This window comes from Eschrichtius robustus, chromosome 15 (assembly GCF_028021215.1).
Source record: "Eschrichtius robustus isolate mEscRob2 chromosome 15, mEscRob2.pri, whole genome shotgun sequence".
NCBI lineage: Eukaryota > Metazoa > Chordata > Mammalia > Artiodactyla > Eschrichtiidae > Eschrichtius > Eschrichtius robustus.
The window spans coordinates 54,985,851-55,006,937 of record NC_090838.1 but is presented as its reverse complement, the minus strand read 5'-3'; positions in this window follow the sequence as shown (position 1 = coordinate 55,006,937).

The window sequence follows — 21,087 nt, the reverse complement described above, 5'->3', positions numbered from 1 at the left end:
TTAGGGGCACGCTGTCAGTCTGGGCTTTTGTCCTGCCTGGCTCTTGATTTTTTAATGCATGCTGAAAGTGCCACTCCTACAAACGCACTCCATGGAGGCCATTTTGGCTTGCTGCCACCTGCCCTCACTGGATTAAGAAGCGCGGATCCATTGCTATTATGGAGCCTGAAGCAGAGCCAAGAAGAAATCTCAAAGGGCCCTCTCCCCAGACATATGCGAGTAGAATAAAAATGAGACACAATTGATGGCACGAAGCCTTCAGCACTCTTGGGGCAAAGTGGGGGGCTGTGTTGTAGGCTAGGAGGATGTTCTGGTTCTTGGGAGAGAAATGAAATTAAAACATGTTATTCTTTACATATGAAGTTCCCTCAGACCTCTTATCAACAGGGTGGGCCTTATTCTGTTGTTTACCATCAGAGAGGGACTTGGAATTCCTTATAGCAAACATACACATTCCAGGCTGTCAGGGCTGAGTTGAGAAGTGTCTCCATGACTTTCTAGTTTACCCAGGGTCCACATCCTGCTAATCAGGTAACAGAAGGGGCAATCAAATACACTCATTTATACTAAAGTGTTAGAGACTTGATGTGTTACTTCTCCCAGAGGTACCTACACTCCAGAGGTAGCTGCTTTCCAGAGGCCCGTGGAGAGCAAACAATATTTAACCTAAAGGAATATACAGAACTAATGGTAGAAGTTCAGGCACCAGCACTTTTAAATTGCCCTACCCAGGAAACCATCTATTAATATAAGGGTGGATCTAAATATATGTCTGATGCGGTGACAGGAAAAAAAGGGAGTGTCATACATAGCAAACCTAGAAGGGTAAGTCGTGACTTCTGCTATTTTTTTCTTCCTCCTTCCCTTACCAATCATTCTAGCCCTCATAATGGTTCCTGCAACTTCATGCGTCCAATGCCTTTGCCCCATGACTAAAACAGTTCTGAAGACTCAGCAAAGCATGTCACATGTTTTATTAGTAAAAATAAATTCAGTGGTGAGTTCAGTGCACAATGAAATTAGGCATCAAAAACAATGGCCCAGAATAGAATAAAATAGCAAAAGGTTCAGGGGAAAATGTCAGGCCACACAAAAGCTATATGAATAACACGCAAAGCTGCAGGAATCACTAACGTTTTTATGAGAAAGAAGGATACTTAAGCTATGATGCTTGATTGTTTTTTCCTTTTATTATGAGAGTAAAAAGAGAAAAAAAAAATCCATTTGGTTGTATCAGGGTCAGAGAATTTACCAGATATTTGCTGACCAACAGCCACTCAGGGTCTGTCATTCCTTCAGTTCCCTGCATCCTCACCTTTTACTGTGCTTTGGCTCCAGCAAGACACAATCAGAGCGATTCTACTTCAGTGCAGTGCCGGGGCGGGAGGAGTGGTCCACCCCAGAGGCCCATCCAGGGGTTCATGGCCTGGAGAAGACTTAAAAAACAATAATAAAACCAGCTAAAAAGCCAGTCTGCTTTCTATTATCACCATGGCAAGCAATTCTAAACAATGTCAGTAATAAACTGCTCTCTCCTCACCAAAAAAAAATCTTTTGTTGGTCTAGTCTCCAAACAATTGCTGCAATTGCACTTGAGTTTTAACAACATAAATGTAAGCTTCAGTTTAGCACATTTTTTATTGCTTTTCCTTTAGTAAACATATTCTACATGGAAGTTGATTCAGAGAATTAACTCTGTGCATTTATTTTGAGAGTAAGTACATAAGAAAGCTTGCTTTGGGCACAAGTGTCCATCCAGCCTGTCTGGTCCTTCAAATTCCTGCGTTCAAACAATTGATTCCAAATAAATAACGATAGCACAGTGATTGTAAAGACAAACAGAACTTGAGTTACTTCAATTCTGTCATTCTATTTGACCACTTGGAGTTTTTATTGTGTTTAAAGTTTCTGGGATTTATTGTGAAATGGGATTTTTATGCATTTCTCCTAAATGTAGCCTTATGTTGAAGACTTCCTATTTATTTAAACTGTTGTTTCATGTGAAAGAAACCTTCCAAAATTAAAATTAATGAAAAGTATTCTTTGATCAAAGGTGGATCGACACATCATGAATATGGGAAGAAAAACAAGTTTGACAAAGTCACTGACAGATTTGCAGAAGTTAATTGCAAAAACAGACACTGTAACATTATTATTCATTACTGTAAAAGACCAACAGGTAGGTCTAACTTTTCATCTCTGTCTTCAAAAATACATTAATGAAATTGAAAATATTACTTCATAACTCTTCCTTTTTTAGATTGTGACATTTATTTTATTTTTTTAATTGATATGGCACAAAGTTTCGTAAAGTAAAATTTCTTTAATGACTATTATTATTGGTTTCATTGTGTGATTATTACTAAAAATAATTTTGTCATGTAGGAAGGAGGTGTTAGAAATTATCAGCTCTGGGTGTCACATATTAGCCCTAGCACCCTAATCTGTTATGTATTCTGTTTGAGGGCTCCCTGACTCTCTCCCTCCCACACAGCCTCATTCCCATCTCCGCCCCCACTCCCCCACCCATCACTCCAAACAGGACCTGTTAGTCAAATGTTGGAAAAAGGTAGATCAGATGTATTTAAAATAATTCATCCTTCCTCCCAGGTTCTTCCAGCTTTCTCCCACTTTTTCTTATAGAGAGGAAGTTAGGTTACAAAATCAGAAAGGTTAAAACTCATTCCTCTACCCTCTTTTCCCATTTGTTGAGAGCAAAGACGAGCAGAAGACTGACCCTTCAGGACCTGCCTACCCACCTGAGTGAAGCTGGTGAGGGGATGGGAGCCAGGAGGATTCAGCTATAGCACAAGCCCTGCTTGGACTCTCGGACCCCTGTGTCAAGCCATGTCCAGCCAGGAGCACTCAGTGGCTTTCCTCTCTGGAGGTGAGTCTGATGACCCAAGTCTTAGCACCCTCCTGAGACCACGAGAATACTTGGTCCTGAGATGCAGCATTAATCAGCACTGCCTTGAGCCCACATCCCTCCTGCCCTCCACACTCAGGCCCCCAGCATCACTTTTATTCCCACAGAAAGAACGGAGTTTATATTTCAATCCACACACATCTCCCCAACCCCACCCCAACTCTGGTCAGCCTGATGTCCCTAACTCTGAATAATCAACTCAAAGCAGGAAGGAAAATATTTCCCACCAAAATTTAGCACAGGATTATCATCACTCTTCGGTTCTCAAAAGGTTCCTAAGTCATCCAACAGTGATTCATTATGTCATTAAGTGTCACATTTCCTTCATGTTGGAGACGGGGGAAAATTATGATACTTATTTTTCATTTTTACTTGCAAAATGTAATGAATTCCACTGATGACCTATTTCTAAAATCCACCAATCAAAGGAAATTGTAAAGTTCACCATAGTAACAGCTCAGTGTCAGTCACCCAAGCGAGAACCACACCGCTTAGGAGGCCCCCGCCAATCGCGGGGCAGAGTATTGTTACCATCTCATAGCAACCAAGAGATCTGCATGGCAACATCAGTTGCTATATAAAAGAAAAATTAGAAACAATATTCTGCTAGGGAGAAATAAAGGTATCAACTGTTAAGTCATACTTGAGTCACGTTTGTGAAGACCCATCCTAAAATATCCACCTAAATATAGCTCAGATAATACCTGTCAGATCCAAGAGTCCATGTGCTAGGAGCCCTTCACCCACCACCACCTGCAACCACCTGAGAATGGAAGAGAGGCAACTCTCCATAGAATAGACGGCCTCTGAATAGGAAGGGAGAGAATCTTTGAATACTAGGAACTGTAAGGCATATTGGTAGGGTAGATTACCCATGAATTATCACATTTAATCCCGTGAGGGAGGCAGGGCAGATATTATCATTATCACTCAATTCTCCATCTCCCCCAGACCCCAAATCTGTTCCTCCCCCAGCTTTCCCATCTCCATTAATGGCAACACAATTCTTCCAATTGTTCATACCAAAACCCTCAGAGGTCTCAACTATTTTCTTTCTCTCATGCTCAATCCAATCCATCAGCAAACTCTGTTTGTTCTGCTTTCAAGATACGTCCAGAATCCAGCCACCTCCACAGCTACACCTTGGTCCAAACCACCATCCTCTCTCGCTTGAGGCAATAGCCTCCTAACCTGTGTCCCTGCTTCACACCCCTGCCCACCTACAGTCTATTCTCAGCACAGCAGCCAGAGTGACCCTTCCAAAACATAAGTCCTTGGCTCATGACCCTCCAAGGACTTCCCATCCTCTCTCACAGTGAAAATCCAAGTCCTTACCGTGACCCACAAGACTGCACACAGCTTAGCTCCCTCTTGTTTCCCTCTGCACTATTGTCTGCTTTCCTCACCAGCTTCAGTCACACTGGTCTCCCCACTGTTCTTCCAGCACAAGAGGCTCCCTCCTACCTCAGGGCCTTTGCACTAGCTACCTCTCTGCATGGAACATTCTCCCCCCAGATACCCTCAAGTCTCACTCCCTCACTTCCTTCAAATGTTCACTCATAAGTCACCTTCTCAGTGAGCCTTTGTCTGACCTATTTTAAAACTGGACTCTGTACCCACACCCTTTACCCACATCCTCTAACCCCCTTCTCTGGCACACTGGGTACCTAGAAAAATGCCTGGCACTTACTAAGTACTCAATAAATATCTGATTATGAAAAATGGAAGCACTGTTTTACAGATAAAGTAACTGGGCTCGAGAAGCTAAATGATTTACTCAGAGGCTCACAGCCAGAACATATTAGAGGCCAGACTTGAAGCTAGATTTGCCAATGACTCCCCAAACTGTGTTCTGCCCACTCTACCACATTTTGGTTTCCTTTTCCAGATCTACCATCTCTTCTAATAGGTGTCATGAATGCGTTAATTCCCCGGGAAGGGAGGAAGGATTTCTGGGCTGAGGGTATGGCCAAAGCAGGAGTGTAGGGTGGAGGCGAGCTGGCCCAGAGCCTGAGTGATGCCCAAGGGACACTTGAAGGTGAGTCAGGAAGTGTGGCTGAGGCCATGTCAACTGCCAATGACACCCCACTGGTGGTGACCTCCCCCGCTTCAGGCCCCCTTCTTGGAGGTAGACCATTCAGCATTCTTATCCCTTTATTCACTCAGGTCAAAACCAAGGACTTAAATGGAATTTTTAGTCTGTAAAATGTTTCATCAATTCCTGCTAGTTTGTTCTCAAAGAGTCTCAGAGTTCTATTAAGTGTACATTGCATGACTGGTTGAAAAAAATTTTTTAAGTTATTTATTTATTTATTTATGGCTGTGTTGGGTCTTCGTTTCTGTGCGGGGGCTTTCTCTAGCTGCGGCGAGCGGGGACCACTCCTCATCGCGGTGCGCGGGCCTCTCACCACCGCGGCCTCTCCCGTTGCGGAGCACGGGCCCCAGACGCGCAGGCTCAGCAATTGTGGCTCACGGGCCCAGTCGCTCCGCGGCATGCGGGATCCTCCCAGACCAGGGCTCGAACCCGTGTCCCCTGCATTGGCAGGCAGACTCCCAACCACTGCGCCACCAGGGAAGCCCCCGAAAAAAATTTTTAAATCCAGTTACCAAATATGTTTTTTGGTCTATACAATAATTTTGGGTTTTGTTTTGTTTTTTAAACAGAAACCACCTAGTGTTATGGGATTATATGGAATGTCTTTTGATTAAAACTATGCTAAAATGCACCCAACATAGGAGCACCTCAATACATAAGGCAAAAACTAACAGCCATAAAAGGGGAAATCGACAGTAACACAATCATAGTAGGGGACTTTAACACTCCACTTTCACCAATGGACAGATCATCCAAAATGAAAATAAATAAGGAAACACAAGCTTTAAATGACACATTAAACAAGATGGACTTAATTGATATTTATAGGACATTCCATCCAAAAACAACAGAATACACTTTCTTCTCAAGTGCTCATGGAACATTCTCCAGGATAGATCGTATCTTGGGTCACAAATCAAGCCTTGGTAAATTTAAGAAAATTGAAATCGTATCAAGTATCTTTTCCGACCACAACCCTATGAGACTAGATATCAATTACAGGAAAAAAACTGTAAAAGATACAAACACATGGAGGCTAAACAATACACTACTAAATAACCAAGGGATCACTGAAGAAATCAAAGAGGAAATCAAAAAATACGTAGAAACAAATGACAATGAAAACATGATGAACCAAAACCTATGGGATGTGGCAAAAGCAGTTCTAAGAGGGAAGTTTATAGCACTACAATCCTACCTCAAGAAACAAGAAACATCTCAAATAAACAATCTAACCTTACACCTAAAGCAACTAGAGAAAGAAGAACAAAAAAAACCCCAAAGTTAGCAGAAGGAAAGAAATCATAAAAATCAGATCAGAAATAAATGAAAAAGAAATGAAGGAAACAATAGCAAAGATCAATAAAACTAAAAGCTGGTTCTTTGAGAAGATAAACAAAATTGATAAACCATTAGCCAGACTCATCAAGAACAAAAGCTAAAGACTCAAATCAACAGAATTGGAAATGAAAAAGGAGATGTAACAAGTGACACTGCAGAAATACAAAGGATCATGAGAGATTACTACAAGTAACTATATGCCAATAAAATGGACAACCTGGAAGAAATGGACAAATTCTTAGAAAAGCACAATCTTCTGAGACTGAACCAGGAAGAAATAGAAAATATGAACAGACCAATCAAAAGCACTGAAATTGAAACTGTGATTAAAAATCTTCCAACAAACAAAAGCCCAGGACCAGATGGCTTCACAGGCAAATTCTATCAAACATTTAGAGAAGAGCTAACACCTATCCTTCTCAAACTCTTCCAAAATATAGCAGAGGGAGGAACACTCCCAAACTCATTCTACGAGGCCACCATCACCCTGATACCAAAACCAGACAAACATGTCAAAAAAAAGAAAACTACAGGCCCATATCACTGATGAACATAGATGCAAAAATCCTCAACAAAATACTAGCAAACAGAATCCAACAGCACATTAAAAGGATCGTACACCATGATCAAGAGGGGTTTATCCCAGGAATACAAGGATTCTTCAATATACACAAATCAATCAATGTGATACACCATATTAACAAATTGAAGGATAAAAACCATATGATAATCTCAATAGATGCAGAAAAAGCTTTTGACAAAATTCAACACCAATTTATGATAAAAACCCTCCAGAAAGTAGGCATAGAGGGAACTTACCTCAACATAATAAAGACCATATATGACAAACCCACAGCCAACATCGTTCTCAATGGTGAAAAACTGAAAACATTTCAACTAATATCAGGAACAAGACAAGGTTGTCCACTCTCACCACTATTTTTCAACATAGTTTTGGAATTTTTACCCATGGCAATCAGAGAAGAAAAAGAAATAAAAGGAATCCACATGGGAAAAGAAGAAGTAAAGCTGTCACTGTTTACAGATGACATGATACTATACATAGAGAATCCTAGATGCTACCAGAAAACTACTAGAGCTAATCAATGAATTTGGTAAAGTAGATGCACAGAAATCTCTTGCATTCCTATACACTACTGATGAAAAATCTGAAAGAGAAATTAAGGAAACACTCCCATTTACCTTTGCAACAAAAGGAATAAAATACCTAGGAATAAACCTACCTAAGGAGACAAAAGACCTGCATGCAGAAAACTATAAGATACTGATGAAAGAAATTAAAGATGATACAAACAGATAGAGAGATATACCATGTTCTTGGATTGGAAGAATCAACATTGTGAAAATGACTCTACTACCTAAAGCAATCTACAGATTCAATGTAATCCCTATCAAACTACCAATGGCATTTTTCACAGAACTAGAACAAAAAACGTCACACAATTTGTATGGAAGCACAAAAGACCCTGAATAGCCAAAGCAATCTTGAGGAAGAAAAACAGAGCTGGAGGAATCAGACTCCCTGACTTCAGACTATACTACAAAACTACAGTAATCAAGACAGTATGGTACTGGCACAAAAACAGAAATATAGATCAATGGAACAGGAACAGGATAGAAAGCCCAGAGATAAACCCACGCACATGTGGTCACCTTATCTTTGATAAAGGAGGCAAAAATATACAATGGAGAAAAGACAGCCTCTTCAATAAGTGGTGCTGGGAAAACTGGACAGCTACATGTAAAAGAATGAAATTAGAACACTCCCTAACACCATATACAAAAATAAACTCAAAATGGATTAAAGAACTAAATGTAAGGCCAGACACCATAAAACTCTTAGAGGAAAGCATAGGCAGAACACTCTTTGACATAAATCACAGCAAGATCCTTTTTGACCCACCTCCTAGAGAAATAGAAATAAAAACAAAAATAAACAAATGGCAGCTAATGAAACTTCAAAACTTTTGCACAGCAAAGGAAACCATAAACAAGATGAAAAGACAACCCTCAGAATGAGAGAAAATATTTGCAAACAAAGCAACTGACAAAGGATTAATCTCCAAAATATACAAGCAGCTCATGCAGCTCAATATCCAAAAAACAGACAATCCAATCCAAGAAAGGGCAGAAGACCTAAATAGACATTTCTCCAAAGAAGATATACAGATCTCCAACAAACACATGAAAGGATGCTCAACATCATTAATCATTACAGAAATGCAAATCAAAACTACAATGAGGTATCAGCTCACACTGGTCAGAATGGCCATCATCAAAAAATCTACAAACAATAAATGCTGGAGAGGGTGTGGAGAAAAGGCAACCCTCTTGCACTGTTGGTGGGAATGTAAATTGATACAGCCACTATGGAGAACAGTATGGAGGTTCCTTAAAAAACTAAAAATAGAACTACCATAGACCCAGCAATCCCACTACTGGGCATATACCCTGAGAGGACCATAATTCAAAAAGAGTCATGTACCACAATGTCCATTGAAGCAATATTTACAATAGCAAGGACATGGAAGCAACCTAAGTGTCCATCATCAGATGAATGGATAAAGAAGATGTGGCACATATATACAATGGAATATTACTCAGCCATAATAAGGAACGAAACTGAGTTATTTGTAGTGAGGTGGATGGACCTAAAGTCTGTCATACAGAGTGAAGTAAGTCAGAAAGAGAAAAACAAATACCATATACTAACACATATATATGGAATGTAAAAAAAATTTTTTAATGGTTCTGAAGAACATAGGGGCAGGATAGGAATAAAGACACAGATGTAGAGAATGGACTTGAGTACACGGGGAGGGGGAAGGGTAAGCTGGGACAAAGTGAGAGAGTGGCATTGACATATATACACTCCCAAATGTAAAATAGATAGCTAGTGGGAAGCGGCCACAAAGCACAGGGAGATCAGCTCTGTGCTTTGTGACCACCTAGGGGTTGGGATAGGGAGGGTGGGAGGGAGACGCAAGAGGGAGGGGATATGGGGATATATGTATACGTATAGCTGATTCACTTTATTATACAGCAGAAACTAACACAACATTGTAAAGCAATTATACTCCAATAAAGATGTTTTTTAAAAAAACTATGCTAAAAACTGGTAGTGGTATGCCCACATTTTTTACCCTGATTCTGAAAGTGGATGATAAAGGGGTGGAGGATGAGATAAGTGGGGAGAGGGGAGAGACCACCCCACCCACACGCAGGGCATGGAGAGGAATAAACCTGAAGCAAGAACATTTGCCTCCATGACTTATGTTGGTGATTAGATAATGCTGGTATAGACACAAACACCATCAACAATCTTGTTGGGTACCTATGGAAGAAAAAAAAGTAGTCATGATTCTTCCACCAAGAAACTTGAAACATGAGACAAAATCAAGAATAATAGTAGCTACCCCTTTTTGAGCATTGACGTTGTGGCAGGCATTTTGTGAAGTACCTTCATACAGTTTTACCTTTAAACTTGTCAGCAGCCCTGGATGGAAGGAGTTATCTCCCTGTTTTGCAAAGTCAGCTCAGAGGAAAGGAAATGACTTGTCCAAGGTCATGCAACTAGAACGTGACAGAGTTGACCCACTTGCCTCCAGAGTCCTTGTTCTTAACTGTTACATCGCATCTCCTCTCTTCAATAAGATGAATTCACGTGGTATTTATAAACATGGAAGAAATATAAAATTTGGAGGTGACATAAGGAAACATTTTTTAAAAGCCTCAGCAAAATTACTGATTCATTTAAACCATCCAAGTAGGCAGAGTTTGGTAGGTATGTGGAGGCCCTGAAAGAGCCATGCCCACAATCCTGCTTCTCGTCTCAGTGGCGACGCCATCATTGCCTCCATTTAATGCCACAAAGTTAGCTCAATACTGATAGACAAGGAAATGCCAATGCCTTGCTCACAAAGGTTCAGGTTGCCAAAAGTTGTAGAACACAGGTTGTTCTGTAATCGATTCCCTGTTGATATAAAACTCACAAGTAAGGTGTTTCATTACACTGAGAACTCAGGATGGTTAGCTTTCTCCACATAGTGGGGGAACCAAGGGTGGGCACCAAAAGCAAATGGAATTTTGGGGGATGGAATGTTCCACTGAAACTGGTGGGGAGGAAGGAGTGGACTTGTGTTAAAGTGACCACTACTTCTGCATCACATTCTTTCTAGTATTTTTCCTCAAAAGCAAATCTAAACCTCAACAGACAAAAATAAAAGACCTGTTATGGATTCCTAATTTTTTAAAAAATCTAGCCTAACTTTACACTTGAATGTGAAGTCAACATGCTGTAGAATCTGGCTTTTTGACATAATCCGAGGCAGTTTCTACCCAGACTAAACTTTCTGGCTATTTAGCCTGAGAAGCAGACGTTCCTCTGTTCAAAGGTAGTTGTAGATGCATTACCTAATATCAGGATCACCTTTTAGCTCACTTCTATATTTTTCAAATAGCAACAGCTCTTACCTTTATGGTAAAGCTGTCCTTGACCACCTGGACCTGAATGTCCTTAGCATTTGTTGTTTGGACCAAGCATTAGTCACTCACGTATTTGCAAATGTTGTAGAAGGCAGTGTGACCTAGTGGAAGGGGACTCCCAGCAGTGGGAAGGAACTGGCCCTTGCCACGTGGAGACAGGTTGAGTGCCTCCAGTCTCATGAGGCTAGATTTGAGACTCATGGGCTCTAAGCACAACCTAACATAGCAGCAATCATTGAGATGTTCACCAGGTTAAAAAGAGACAACAGGTCCAAAATGGAGTCACTTGTGCTAAGACCCACATCAGCAAACCAAGACTTAATACCCAACCTAATTGCAGCCTCAACCCCTCCCAGGAATGTAATCTTAAACCAGTCAATCTGGAATTTCCAGGTCAGTACTAGTGAGGTAATCCCCATGATAGACTCCTTCTGTCCCCCAAAGAAAGATGAGGTCTTTCCTTGTCCCTGCCCACTTCTATAAAACTCTCTTATTTTGTACGGCTCCTCAGAGTACCTTTCTATTTGCTTGATGGGATGCTGCCTGATTCATAACTTGTTGAATAAAGCCAGTTAGATCTTCAAATTTACTCCACTGAATTTTGTTTTTAACACCCTGTACTAAAATTTCAATCAAGTCCTACCCCAAATTGCAGCCTGGTTTCAGCTGTGCTATGGGGAATTAAGGAAAAGGTCTGTGTCAGGCTTGGGATGGAGTAAGAGGAAAACAGTAACCTCTCTCCCAGTGCTATAGATGGAGTCTGGTTGGGGCAGGATGGCTCAGCCACGTGGCTAGAGAAGAAACTATTAGTTGTATTCCTAAACACACATGATCCCTCACATTCAGGACCTCTAAGAAATACCTGGGGCTATTTGTTGAGGGTTAGCTTCCCATAGAGCCAGGCAGAGGCTCAAAGCCATCATAAAGTGGGCATCAAATGTGACTCAATTTTGTGGTCCCAGACTGCTAAGGTCTATACGTATAGGTCACGTGAGTGTTTCTGTTCTGGTTTACTTTAATTGCTTAAATACATTAATTCATTCATTCATGTTTGTGGAGCACCTACTCTGGGCCAGGCACTGTTCTAGGCACTGGGGATAAAAGAGTAAGGAAAAAAAAAAAGACAAATCTGACTTCATGAAAAAGTCCCTGCCCACACGGGGGAAAAATACATTGCAAGGTACATTGTGTGCCTTCTAAATCCTAATCAGGAATAGAGAGGATTATCGATATTTTAATTTTTAAAGCTATGATTTAATTTAAATATGGTTTTGCTATACTATAAGGAAACCTGATTCAGTCCTTTAAAATTAGGAGGATTTAGTAGATGTGGCACATCAGGAATCTTTGGGAGCACATCTTCACCCTAGAATAACTTTCTGAAAAGAGAAAGGGCCCTCTTAAGATTCTTAGCTCTTCTGTATCCCTACCTCAGTGGTAACCATTGAGATTTCCTCTTGGCTCATGGCCAAAATCTAAATACTATCTTGGCCACTCACATCTGAAAAAAACAGAACAATAAAGTCCTTAGAAACAGACAGTCTTTAGATATTTCTTTTGAAAAGAGCACTAGAATAGAGCTTCTAAATCTTCTAATTGCCATTGCTGACGCAGTCTGTTGTAAAAATACAATAGTGAATAGGCAAGGACTGGAAAGTTCTAAATTGTCAAACATCGTTGAGATACTACAAATCATCTGTTTTAAAAAAATATCGCTGTCAGAGCCCGTGATCCTGATTACCGAGACATCTGTGACTGAATAATGCTGGTTATGGAAATTGTTGAAAAGTTATAAATAAATGTTAAGTAATACAGTACAGCTAATTCCCCAGGTGTTGTTTCTCTTCTCAAGTAAGGATCTACATGAACCAAGTGACAGCATACAGCTTTCCTGTGGGTGTAAGTCTCTAGAGATATTGTTCACTCACATTTGCTTATGTACTTTTACTTTATCAGTCTCAATAACATTATTATTTCTTGCTTTGTTATTTCTTCTCTCTAATCCACATCAGTAGCCTGTTCTTATAAATAATTCAGCAACCGTCTGGGCATTTGTTTGCAATATTATCTTATACTATGTTATGTAGGAGGAGGGAGGCTGGTAATGCTTAAATATGGGGAAGTAACGTTTCTTTCAATATTTCGTATTTGCAAAGTGGTTCTGTCACATCCTTTGCCTGTGAACTTGCACTGAACTTTCTCTTCCACAAAGTCTGGTTTCATGGACTCAAGCCTGCTGCAAAATTTGATATAACTGACACTTGATAAGAGGGTCCAGTCTAGTCAAATATGCCTGCAAAATGATCTACCATATTTTTAATTCCTGGTGAACTTTCATCTATTTATATATTCAAAGAGGCTTCGAAGGAAGAAAGTCGGATCATCTGTACACACTATGGGGCAAGCAGAACCTTTTCTTCCCCCAGAAAAATAATGGTGATCAAATGCTGTCTTTGCTCGATCTTTGTCTTTGAACAATCTTTCTGGCTTACTTCCCACAATACATCCTGCATATACTTGGAGGTATCGGGAAGTTCACCATAATTGCAAGGGACATCCAATCTAAATAGAGTTAAGGAAGACAAACTTTGAAAACAGAAAGAAGTCCATTTTGAAGGAGCGATACTTACACTTCTCTTGACTGCCAATGACTAAGAATATACCTTTTCTAAATTATGAAAATCTACTGGAATCCAGGTCAAGTGTTGACACAGAGCCCTTTGCACATGCTGTTCCCTCTGCTTGGAATGCTGCTTCCTTCCCATCCACTCTACCCCAACTTCCAATCTAATCTCAATGCACCCTTAGGATCTTAGCTTCCCTGACATCTCAGCAGAGGCTGAGTGCCCCCACCTATGCTCGCATGGTACTCTCTATCTCCACTTTGTAGCACTGTCTCCCTTTTTCTTTAGTGGTCGGTTGACGTCTGCTTCCCCCAATAGGAATAAAAAAGCTGTAGGAGAGCAGAACTGTATCAGTCTTATTTATCACTGGCTAGCCATTTCAAGGTAGTTGTTCAATAAGTATTTGAATGGATAAATCAATGCATGTGAGTGAAAATAACAGTATCATTTGTATGTTTGTTTACTACTTGTCAGGCTTTCTGCTGAGTATTTCACATGTGAGAATGAATGAGTGAAAGACCTTCAAAAACGAGCACTAAGAATATTAACATCATCTGAATGAATAGTAGATCTCCTCTTAAACAAGTTATGCCTGAAGTTTTTTTGTTTATATAAAATTTAGGGGAGGGCTTCCCTGGTGGCGGAGTGGTTGAGAATCTGCCTGCCAATGCAGGGGACACGGGTTCGAGCCCTGGTCTGGGAAGATCCCACATGCCACGGAGCAACTGGGCCCGTGAGCCACAATTACTGAGCCTGCGCGTCTGGAGCCTGTGCTCCGCAACAAGAGAGGCCGCGATGGTGAGAGGCCCGCGCACCGCGATGAAGAGTGGTCCCCACTTGCCGCAACTAGAGAAAGCCCTCGCACAGAAAACGAAGACTCAACACAGTCATAAATAAATAAATAAATAAATAAAAGACCGTGAATTTCTTAAAAAATAAATAAATAAATAAATTTAGGGGAAAGTTTCAAAGTCAGTATTACATGATTTACCTAACTTACAAACCAAGGAGAAACTCAAGTTTTATGGGTAAACTGATAAGAGCAAAGCTTGGGAAATACCATCCAGGATAATGTACATTTTACTCAGATTTTCAAAGAGGTATGTGGACCCCAAAAGGGTTAAAAACGAATGCTGTGTATACTATTTTGTGAACTGAATTTTTCACTCAGTACATCTTGATCATCTTATTACATCATCAAACTTTCCTCTGCAACATCTTTTCATGTGCCATTGTTTATTTAACTCTTCCTCTAAGATAGGGCAACCTAAATGTTAGGTTACCTACAATTTTTTGCTATTATCAACTCGTAGCTAAATCTTTGCATATGTCCTTAATTATTTGCTTGGAGTAAATTTAATATTTTGAAGGGATCAAATTATAGGGGCCAATATTTCCAATTGTATTTGAGAAGAACATGGATTCACACATATTTTACCCAGGCCTGAGATCATACCCTTCCTTTAATTCACAGAGCACAAACCTAACAACTTCAAAACATTTAACAGCATTAACAACACTTAGCATTTTAATTTACATTCATTGAGTTGCTTTATTATTTCTTCATCTTGCCTCAATCAAAGCAGCAAAATGTTAGCAATGTTTAATTAAAAGAAATTCTAAAGGAGCCATCTGGGAATGGCAGGACCTTGGCCTATGGTACATTCCTGACAGTGAATATTTAAAATACTTGTCATGATATTTCTTCTAATTCTGGAGAGTTTTTAAATGTATGCAATTGATAATCTTACAAAGCAATCATGAACCCCTCCACTGTGTTTCCAAGAAAAATCTCTAGTTTTCTAGACCACTAAGAATTTTAAAAGGTCAAAACTGAATATTTTTGATTTCTTACCTCCTAAAAGGCAAACCAGGCTATTTGATGGCATGTGTGGTCCAAAGAGAAAAGAGCTTCTAAAATTAGTATGAAGCCCATCCTACTGTGACATAATAATGAATAGAATCACTGATTTCATAACTAATAGGACTCGGGGTCTATGGGAAAGTCAGCTTGGCTGACATTCCTAGAGGAGTGAAAGTTCCTCCAAAGTTAATGGTAGAAACAAAAGATGAGGAGCCACGATGTTCCCACCTAGAGGAAACCTTATTGTACAGGATGCATTTCAGCAGTGGCCGTTCTTGAAGGGCAATGCATCTCAGATATTGAAATGCTATGGGACGCAGTAAAAAACAGTACAGCTAATGAACTTCACTGAACAACTTCATCTGTGATAGCTATTTGTGACGTCAGGCATTCTGGTATGTCAGTCATTACCTTGAAAAGCTTTTTTAAAAAAGTGATCCCAATCTCAGAAAACACAAATAGATCCCCAATCTGTAAAACCCTCACTGCTCTCTTTAATCTTTCAAACCTACATGTTGTCAGATAAATTTAATGGGTAAGACAAAGCTCTTAAGATGTATTTGGATCCCTTACAATTGAGATCTGATAATTAAGGGACTGGGAAGAAAAGGCCCAACAGACAAGAAATTGTTTCAAACGTTTTATCCCGTTTTCGTGTTTCTAATAAAATTTGGTTTCCAGAGATGATACCAGAAGAAGTAGAGGAGTGGCTTTAACAGTATTCCTGTGGGTTTGGGGTTTTTTGTTTGCTCATTTTTGTTGTTGTTGCTTTGAGTTCGGGGTGTTTTGTTTTGTTTTGCTTTGCTTTGCAAGTTCAGGTATTTAACTGTTGTTATTCTTCCAAAATGGTAGTTCTTCTCCCTTTAGTCCACTGCTTCAAGTCACTGTACACCACGTTTTGAACAACACCTAGCACAAGCCAAAAGCTTTATGAAATGGACACTGCTCACACTTGATGAAATGGAGCATTAAGACCCACTAGGGAGCTAATGATCCTCCACCAATGCTTTTCAGCAGTTTTCCTCTTGGTCCCCAGGGCTGCTCATTCTTCTTAGGATATACTCTTTACATATCTTTGACTATGGTACAGATTCTTTGAAGACCTTCCCCTGGTATCCCTAAGACAACTAAGTTTCTGAGACATTTGCTACATTAATTAATGCCACTCAAACTGTAGAGATTAAATCATCCCAGGCTTCCAGCCAAATGGAGACTCTTCCCTCTGCTAGGTCACCACAAAAAGGAACAGAAGCAAATGTACACACATGTAAAAATACCCATCAATTCCAGAACTGCTCACAACACAGTCCCAGAAGGCTATCTTGTTACTAAAAGATCCCAAATGAAAATATAAGAAAACAGGTTCCCCACCCAAAATAGGGTAAAGTTTCAACCTTTGGAGAGCCGGCTCCAGACAGGGTAAACACGATACTGTATGTGTTCAGAGCATGCTGTTATCTCATGGGCTGGCACAGGGACCAAGGAAGATCTGGCTTGGGAATCACAGGAATGCTGTATCTCAGGCTCATGGCTGCACTTGGCAGAGAGCCCAAACACACGAAAGTTCTATTGTCACGATCGTGATCTCACTGTGGGAAGACTCCGTGTTAGGTCAGGTGCCACATTTGAAATAAAAAATAAAAAGTATGCGTCTCTGAGCTAACAGTGTAGACCTGTGTGGACCATGCCATGCTCCAACCCAGAGAATCAAGACCAGTTTAGTAGAGCAGGAAGAGGTCATTTTCCAAACTGGTTGAATTCTAACAGAATTTCCTAAAGGACAGGAAGGAACTATGCTATATTTCCCTGCAAACAAAGTAGAGTGAGCAAGGATGAAGAAGCACTCAAGAGTGAGTCTTAGCACACAGACAAATTAAAGAAACTTGTAGGTGGAGATAAAGGCATCTTAGAGGTGGCATGGAGTCTCAAAGGGGTGCAGATGAAGGAAATGTTTAGAATAGTGCATCCACAGGCCAGGCACATCGTGCCTCCACCTGCTCTGCAACTCAATAAATGTTTATTGAATTGAATTAATATGATCCTTAGCTCTACAATGTAATCCAGGGCCTAATTAGCTAGTCCATGCAAGCCTTCAGGAAAGATCATTCTTAATATGCCTCCATTTTATATTTGGAGAACCAGAGACATGAAATGGTTAAGTGACATCCTCAGGTCACCCTATGAGTTGGAGGCAGAGCCAAGACGAGAACCAGATGCACAAACATCCACCGGCCACCACTGAGCTGGTCAGCCACTGATGAGGCCACTTGCTGAGGAGGCAGGAATCCAAGATAAATGGAATTTGAGGTCTACACTCAGAGATTTTTCAGTTCCCTCAACAGATGAAGAAACTTGAATTAACTCATCAGACTCTCCCGGGGGCTGGCTCAGGAAATTGGAACTTCCAAGGTCAAGTGATAAGCTATGGAGGAAAAGCTCTAAGATGGCACAAGGAAGACTAACTGAGGAGTGGCAAGGTCCCACAGAAAGGGTACTAGCTCTGCAGGCTCTGAATCCAACTCTACCACTCACCAGCTGTGACCTGAAGCAATTTACTAACTTCTCCAAGACTCAGTTTCCTCATCTGTACAAGGAAAATTATAATGGCCATCTTGTAGAGTTGATGTGGATACTGAAGATGTTATATAAACCTCTAACATGAAGACTAGTCCATAATAGGCACTCAGAGACAAACCAACAAACAAAATGCTAGTTACAGCCATGATTCCACAAAGAACAGCAGAGCTACATACATTTAGAGGACGTGTGAATGTTTCCACCGACTTGATGAAAGGAAATGTAAAATCATTAATAAACACATGGACAAGACATTCAACCTGCAGATCACAAGGATAATTTTTTCAATGTGGGAGAAATGCTGTCCAGCAGCTTATGAGCAGATGTCACCCTGGAGTGGTGCCCTTGACACAGGGCAGGATGCCTTTCACTGTCTCTTCTCCTCCCTCTCACTCTCTGTTATGGCTTTTAATATATGATGTTCATCAAATACACCACATACTGCATGGTGGTGTATCCATATACCATACAGACTGCATTTTTACTACAGACTCCCAAGATTGAGGGCAGATGTAATAGGCACTTAAATTTGCCCAAAGACTTAAGAAAGGGTTAAATTACTTAATGCTTCATCTAATGGTAGGATTTGTGACAAAATTGGCTACTGAAAATGCATTTGGGGGTTCTCACCTTCCAAACCCAAACTGCATTAAACCAGCATGTTGAGCTGCATTTGGAATTTTATTTGACAATATAATGGTTGATATTATCTATACCTCCGTATGAAACAGAAACCACCCCCTTTCCACATGCAACTGATTTCAAAGGGAGTTACACTTCTGAGGGAGAGATACTCCAGAAATCTGGGCCCAGGAGCCTCTGAAACTGCAGATGTTAAATAGTATCTGTGTTGAAAGAACCTCAGTGGTCTGCTGATAGCCTTGAAATATTCACTGGTTACACCTCTCTTGACCCATGAAGGTAGTCCAGGTGCCATTTAAAGATCTGCAGTAATAGGGTGACCACTTAGGATAATTTAAGAATTATCTGCAATGAGCAATCACATGAAGAAAAACAAAGCAAAACAGAGGATAGTGAAAACAATCGACTCCTACAGCAAGTTTAAAATCTTTGCAACCTTCTCACTCCTTTAGGTTGATCTAAGCCAGAAGACTTCAGGTTGAGGAAAGCCAGGAATATAAAAGCCAGGGTAGGCTTTTAAATTAAATTTACCAATTTATGGTTTCCTTTAACACGATCAAAGCTAAACTTTCCAAGGGAAGTTTTCTCAGTAATAAAGGCAAGCCATTCCACCTTCAAAGACTTTTTCATGTCTATTCAACAGCTTTGATTGCACAGTACCCTGTTTTCTTCAGAAATTAAATTTCACGTTTGTAAGTTTTGATTAACAAACTAGTGCTAGTTTCCCAGATTCATGCTCAACCCTGAACAGCCTAGGGGGACACTGTGAAGTTAGGGAAGTTTGTAAGGGCTCTGCCTTCTCTGCCTTCCCCTAAATGTTGGGGTTTCACTCAGCTCCATCTTCCCATCTTCCACCCTCTTCTTATCTTACTTTTCAGATATCCAAATACCTACTGGACATCTCTGCCTGGATATCCTATTCTCAAATTCATCATGCACATTAGGGAGCTCTTCTTCTCTACCACATGTACTCCTATTCCTCCTTTTCATTTTCTTTTACTGGTGCCAAGATTCATCCAGTCACTCAGGCCGGAAACCTGAGCACAACATAAGAGCACAGAGGAGACTCCAAAGATAATAGCACTTTACTGCAGGGTAGGAAATCAGGGAGGTATTCCAAGGGGCATAATGTTATTAGAGACACAACAAAATGAGAAAGAGCATAGCATGGGTATGATTTGTCAGGATAGAATGGGATCTGCTGAGATCACAAACTCCATAATCTCAAAGGCTTTTCTTCTCATTAAAAAAAAAAATCCAATTCCAGTTGGTCCACGTTCCTGCAACAGAAACTCGGGATCCAGTCTGCTTCCATCTTGCAAACCACTGTCTTAGATTCCTGCACTTCCTGAATTATAGACAAGAGAGAATGACCACGAAGAACTCAGATCCCCTCTTACCTTCCTTGAACCAGAAGTGCCATATCCCTTCTGCTCACTTTTCTGTTGTCAAGAATTTGCTCATTGTCCTAACCTAACTGGGAAATATCTTCTTAGCTGCCCAGGAAAATGAAATGAAGTAGTGAACACAGCACTGTTTCCAAAACCACATGTTTAGGAAACCATAGGAAGACTGGAATGCCTGGAAATCAATGGGGGGTGGTGGGGGTAATATGTCTTGTGGGGAAAGGGTGGGTGGACAATGTCAGAAGAGATAGGAAGGTAGGTAAAGTCAAAGCCAACATAACTAGAAGGACTGGGTGGGGTTCAGAGCCTGAGTGCTGTGCTGTGGATAATGGGATTTTAAAGATGGGAATAGTGCAAAGACAGGGAGACGCGGTCGATGGAGAATCCTAGAGCTAAAACTTCTCAACCTGAGACACCCCAAGGAAAGTGCCAGCTCCTGCTCCTAGGGCCTGCCTGAGGTTCCTGTTGCTTTAAGAGTCAGTGGAGTGCAGAGTAGGGTCTGGGACTCAGCCTAAAATCAAACAAACGAAAAATCGAGTTGTGGTACTGTGATCATTATCGCTGTGTGATCCTTCCTCAAGCGGATTGGTTCCCACACTTCCCCACTGGCACCCCCCTTCTCAGCTGCATCCCACCTCCCACTGCAGGCTGACCTCTCTGTTCCTCCCTGTTCCGTCTGGGTTCAGCCTGACTTTCTTCTTGCCTTGGGTGGATGTGGTTTCTTGCCTCCTTTGCTTCTCATGGAACTCCACCTCCAGCAACATGTACTCTAGCTGACTTCCACTGTTTTACACTCAGCTGTCTTCTGCCAGTCCTGTCCAGTCAAAAGACAAAAGAACAACAACAATAACTAACATTTACTGAGTGTTTAATACATGCCTGGCATTGTACAAGCATTTTATATTTATGATCATATATAGTAGATAATATATGCAACCACCGTACATTAATATATAAGTATATATTATACCTGATTAATATTAGATTATTTTATATTGCAGTATCATATTTTATGTGTGTATATATAAATAAATCCAAAAATAAAATTTCATCCTCAGACTGCCATGATGTAGGTGGTATTATTACCTCCTGTTATGATACAGTTG